General features: G+C 38.3%; 1 protein-coding gene across 15 annotated transcripts in view; it reads left to right on the top strand.

The window, feature by feature from the left end:
* The first annotated feature begins 4,931 nt into the window (after window positions 1-4,931).
* The window catches only part of MYT1L (myelin transcription factor 1 like), a 513,839-nt gene continuing 512,770 nt past the window's right edge, over window positions 4,932-6,000 (top strand). For 5 of the 15 annotated variants that reach the window (XM_055120032.1, XM_055120034.1, XM_055120021.1 and 2 more), the window contains exon 1: window positions 4,935-5,212. The gene's annotated coding sequence lies outside the window, so the exon portion shown is untranslated. Of the gene's footprint in view, window positions 5,213-6,000 lie in introns of all 15 variants that reach the window. The other 10 variants (XM_055120037.1, XM_055120036.1, XM_055120038.1 and 7 more) reach the window with 5 other exon arrangements.

Raw genomic sequence — 6,000 nt, 5'->3', positions numbered from 1 at the left:
CCAAAATGCATGTAAAAGCAGTGTTATGAACACTGGCAAGTCCTTGTCTTCTTCTGATTGAACCAGTTTATAGAAAATGCAAAAAAATTGTTTTCTGCTCATTGCTATACTTGATAGGTAAACTTTTCCTTATAACACATATTCAAGATTTCTTTCTCATTATTCTATTTTTCATGTTGGTCACCAATACCTTATCCCTTTTAACTGTGTTTTGTTGAAACATATACAGAAGTTTTAATTAGAGGAAGCTAATTTGTGAAGAAATAAACATTAGTTTCCCATATTTATATCATGTTACATATTAATAAAAGACCCCTTATTTCATATATATACATATATCTCTCTTAGAAAGGTTAGTTTGTGATGAAGTAGTAAATGATTATGCTAGTGGTAAATTTTGGATAGTATGCACTTTAATATGGCTGGATTTCATCTTTTATTTTGCTTTTTGGGTCACACCTGCCAATGCACAGGGGTCAATCCTGGCTCTGCACTCAGGAATTACCCCTGGTGGTGCTCAGGGGACCATATGGGATGCTGGGAATCAAACCCAGTTCGGCCACGTGCAAGGCAAACTCCCTACCCGCTTTGCTATTGCTCCAGCCCCTGGATTTAATATTTTAAACATTTACTACTTACCTATATAGTGATTGTTTTGTTTTCTATTATTCTAAGTCAACCTAAGTTTCTTTTTAATGGTCACACTACTATATAATTAATACAGACAATTCTTTTTTTTTTCTTTTTGGATCGCACCTGGCAATGCACAGGGATTACTCCTGGCTGTGCACTCAGGAACCACACCCCTGGCAGTGCTCAGGGGACCATATGGGATGCTGGGATTCAAACCCCGGTCGGCTGCATGCAAGGCAAACGCCCTACCCGCTGTGCTATCACTCCAGCCCCGATACAGACAATTCTTAAGGAAAAGAAAGATATTTTTGGACATGTCATGAAATTCTGGTACCAAAACTGGGGTAAGTGATCATTGTGTAGTACCTGGAGCTCCAGTCCAATTCCTTTGCCTTGATATGACATATAAGGAAATGTAGTTGACACTGTCCCACGCATATCAGATTGAGAAAACTTTGTGCCCCAAACACAAAGGACTAAAGGGTATAAAGCATCTTCTTATAAGTTAAGAGTCATGGTTAGTGGGAATAATCAAAACATGCTTTCAGTAGTTGAAAAATAAAAGGCTCTTGTAAAACATGTGCATTTTATAGTTCAAGACACAAAAGTACCTGGAGGTTATTTTCTTTGCATTAAATTGGAAGATATACCCATTCAAAGGATATTTCAATTCACTTAACTTACCAATTAAAATTAATTGATGAAGGTAAGTTTTACATTCACTAATAAAAAGAGCTCAAATATGTGCAATAAGCATCTTAGGGGCCACAAAAAGTATGTGATAAATAATTTTAGTAGTTTTATAGCTTTTAGAGACAAAACATTTCATTGTGCGGGCTAATGGTAAACGATCAAGAGGGTTTTAATCTAAATATTCTTTTGGGTACCCTAGTTTTATGTGTCCTGTAAGACTTCATTTAGTGTACTAGACTACAGAGCACTAGATTTCATTTTTTAAAAAATCATAATTTATTAAATGCACCTACAATGTAACTGCAAAATGCATACTGAAATGCTATTCTGCCGTTGGGCTCTGTGGCTTCATGATTCATTCATTTTCCCCTTCTCTTAAGCCATTTGAGTGCTGGCATCTCAAGCTCTAAAGTCAGACTGAAACTGGGTGGAAAGAATACAAATGCTGCACTGGAGCCAGACTCGAGCTGAAGCAGTCATTGTCAATAAGATGAGGTTGGGCAAAATGCATTGACAATGTGGTAAGGAAGCGACATTCTTTATTGCTGCAGCATTCAGGAAAGCCTACCTTAATGGTGGAACACTAGATTTATGCTCATCAACCCAGGGGCCTGTCATTTCTGTGAGATACACCTACAGTTCCAGGTAGTCATAAGCTGTTCAAGCAATACTGTGCCTGTGTGTACGTGCATTGTACACGTGTGTACTGTGTGTGCTTGTCTGCATGTGTCTGTGTGCACATGTAGATGTTCTTGTATAAGTGTGCCAGGCTGTGTGCGTGTGCTGTGTGTCTATGTGTGCATGTCTAAGTGTGGATATATGTTCATAGATCCTATAAGTAACAGACATTACATTTTCATTAATATGCATATTTTCATACATAAATCTGTGATTTAACAGATTGTGGTTTAGTATAATTTATCAATTTCTTTCTTTCTTACTTTAAGATAAGATATATGGTAACAAATTTTGAATAAAAAACTGAACTTATTGCTAAACCTATACGACAGAAACATTCAAGGAATAAGTATGTGTAGGTCTGCTTTTGTGTATGTAAACATATAGATAGATAATTTTCTTTCATATTTTACAAAAAGCCAATCTGAAATAGTGAAAAATGATAGCATTTTGTATATTGAAACCTTTAAATACTGCACTGGAGCTCACTATTTGACCTAAACATGCAAATTTTCCTGTATATTTTGTTCTGCTTACTTTTTCAGAGGGAGGCTTTGTCCTTTAGAAAATGGAAAAATTCCCATTGTGCTACAGTTACAGTCTATGATCGCTTTGGAGCCCTCCTTCACTCTATAGTGACCACACGACCTGAAGAGCTGTCCTTTATCGGCGCGGCTGGTTGCCTGGGGAGCTCAGGATCAGTGTCTTAGACACAGGAGAATACATGCTCCCATTTTTTTCCTACTGACTGTAAATGATTCCTATTCTTTGCTCCACAGAACATCCGATTCGGTGCCCAATCAGCTGAACAAGATGCACAGACGTCATTAGTTCTGTGTGTGTGAGAGAGGGACAGAGAGAGAGAGAGAGAGAGAGAGAGAGAGAGAGAGAGAGAGAGAGAGAGAGAGAGAGAAAGAGGAGAGGAAAGAGAGGAGGAGAGATGAGGGAAGGGAGGGGGAGAGAGGAGACAGACAGGAAGAGGGAGACTGCAGCTGCTTGGCTGAGTCGCTGAGTGGAGTCTCCATTCGGGCAGCTCTATTGATTTCTGATTCACACTGCAGCAGTAGGGCTGGAGTGCAGGAGATTAAAAAAAAAATTACATCCCAGAGAAAGAAATCACCGAAGACAAAATGTGTGTGTTTTGTGTGTGTGTGTGAGAGAGAGAGAGAAATTGTGTGTATACGTATATGCACATAGATAGTTTCATATGAATGTCATGTATATGTAACCAAAAGGAATCATGAATCTGAAAGCCTAAAAGATAAAATTAAACACCAGAGGTACACAATTGATGATAACAGAAAATAACATGTAGGAAAGCTGAAACATAATGAATTCAGGAAAAAAACCTTGGCTCTAACTTTTAAGCCATTTCTATGAGAGATGGTAATATTCTAACTACCAGAATCACTTAAAAATCTGAAAATTCATTAGAGTCCAAATAAGTTTACTTAAGGTTAAATAAAGTTATATCCATCAATTTTGAAAAAGAAAAGAAATATTTTTATTAAATTTTGTTAGATTATTGCATCAGTCAGCTTTCATTTTTCTATTTCAGATACTTTGTGTTGCATAATATCTAGGATACAGTAACAGGCTGGTTGCAAATGCTGGAAACAGAAATAGGTTTCCTCATAGGCTGCACTTCAAAGTATCCAACTGTGAGCCTGTGAAGCAGAGTTAGACTTCTCTCAAGGTCTGTTGCCTGGGATTTGGTCATAAATTATTGTATCTAGGTGTAAAAATGTTTTCTTCATTTTCTAAGCAGCTTGAGATTATATCCCATCCTAAAACTTATCAACTGCACAGCCCCTTTGCCGGAAAACATTTTTTTTTAAAGACTGAAGTAAGTTCAGTTGTATAATAATGGTGGTGTCAGGCAGACAAGCAAGCAGTCTGCATATGAGCAGCGGGATATTAGGGGGAATGAACAATCCATTCTCATCTCCCCCAACGATGCCCACACATGTATGCACACACAGACACACATATAGCCCAACGCCAGTCGGTCGAGGGGAAAAAGGGCGATACCTTTTTAAAAGACGAGAGGCAGCAAGCCATTATTAGCAAGAGCTATATTGAGCATGCTTGCCAGACAGGCAGCAAAGCTGAGCTCTAGTTCCGCCCAGACATGTGCCTTGCCATTTTCATTTTAATCAGCCTGCTCAGGATGGCTGCTGATTCATTTTGCAGGATGTCCCCCTGGGAGCCAAGGTGGGAGCCTGAGGCGAGCTGCTATTGCATCAATGCAGCACACCCCATCAGACAGGGAGCACAGAAGACGGAGAGGAGAGAGGAAAAAAGAATTCCGCACACCACATTCCAAATTTCCACACGGCCATTGAAAAGATCCTTCATGAAACCCAGTCCATTACCGAAAATGTAATGAAACAAAAAGGAAGGGGAAAAAAAAATGTGTCACCTTGTCATTTTATTTTTCAATCCACCTCCCCTCCCGCCCCCCCCCACCCCCTTCCAAATGCACGCAGGCGCAAGCGGGCACACGCACACACGCAGACACCCCACATCCACATTATGGCTTGAAATTTTCGTTTTCTCCATGATCCCTGTAAAATGCAGCATATACATCTATATTTTTATTTACCTGGTAGCTAGCTGGGGTGGTATACCTGATTTAGCTGGAGACTTTGATTTGTGGGATTGACAACCTTATTATGCAGTGAGCTTATTATTGATATTATTCTGCTCTCGGTTGCCATGGCCACCTTGTGAGAGACATTCAATTTTCTCTCTTCCATCATCATTATCTATGAGGCCATCTGTTGTGGAAAATGAATTCAGCCTCATTTGCATGACTGATAAGCAATTTTTTTTATCTATTTAACAGAAGGTCATATGCCGGGGATTTGGAGCTCGTGAAAAAAATGTGGAAAAAAAAAAAGCATATCGAGAGGATGAGTGGGAGTGCGTGCATTAGGGGCTGCATGTGGAAGTAAAACAGATCCCTCAGGCCTGCGAGCCTATCGCGCTGCGTTTGTCATTCCTGCCGGGCGACATTTTTTTCCCCTAAGCTACTGCACTCTAAACAGTGAGAGAGCTTTCCCTGCAGTCTTCTTCAAGCCCCTATTTTTTCCTTTCCTCATTGTTTGTGGGTGTATTTTAATTCTTTTTTTTTTCATTCCCTGGACTATGGGTTAAGATTTCAATATTCACTGAAGACAAAAACAACCTTTTCTGCATCTCGGTGGTAGGCACGTTCCTCATCATCCTTTAAAACTTGTGGGGAAATAGGGTTTTCTTTTCTTTCTGTGTATTTTGAGCCAGCACACTTACCAACCTTGTGGTTGTCTGTAACTGGGGCGGTTGTGGTCATGTTGTGAGGTAGGTGATCCTTGTTAGGTTAATTCTGTGGACTTAGTGAACAAGGTCTGTTTTACTGTAGTTCAAGGGCTTATGCTGCAATGCCTATTGTTTGCTCCTTTTTTTCAAAGTTATTTCATAGTATGGGCGGTAGCTGAAATGTTTCTTGGCTAAATAGTTCATAGTCTACAGGAGTGTCTCTTTAAAGCAAAATCAGTGTTAGTTTGCATGCTTTAACAGTGATGTTTGTTTTTTTCAAAAAAAAAATAGAAACTTGCTGCATGAACAGTACTTGGATGATATGCAAATACTGAAACAAAAACTTCCCTGAGACTTCACTGGATTACTTCACATTGCAAATAGAGTATAATATGTTTAACAAAACTTAAAATGTTAGAGAGCCATTAGTTATACTTGACTAATAGTGAAAAAGTTGACATTTTTAAGAAAAATGAAATTTTCACTAGAACAAAGATGTTCAAAGTTTCATAATAATGAAATAATATTTTATTTACAACAGAAGTATATTTTAAGAGCACTTTAATTAACTACAATAAATCTGGAAACTATCTTTAAGATAAATAAAAACTAAGGCAAATATGCAAGTATTTTATAATATCTATTCAAAATATAAGACACTGATTTTTAATTTTGTATTATTTAGTCATAAAAACT

Source organism: Sorex araneus, chromosome X (genome assembly GCF_027595985.1).
Source record: "Sorex araneus isolate mSorAra2 chromosome X, mSorAra2.pri, whole genome shotgun sequence".
Lineage (NCBI taxonomy): Eukaryota > Metazoa > Chordata > Mammalia > Eulipotyphla > Soricidae > Sorex > Sorex araneus.
The sequence above is the reverse complement of the archived record's forward strand: the minus strand, read 5'-3'. Positions and strand labels throughout refer to the sequence as shown.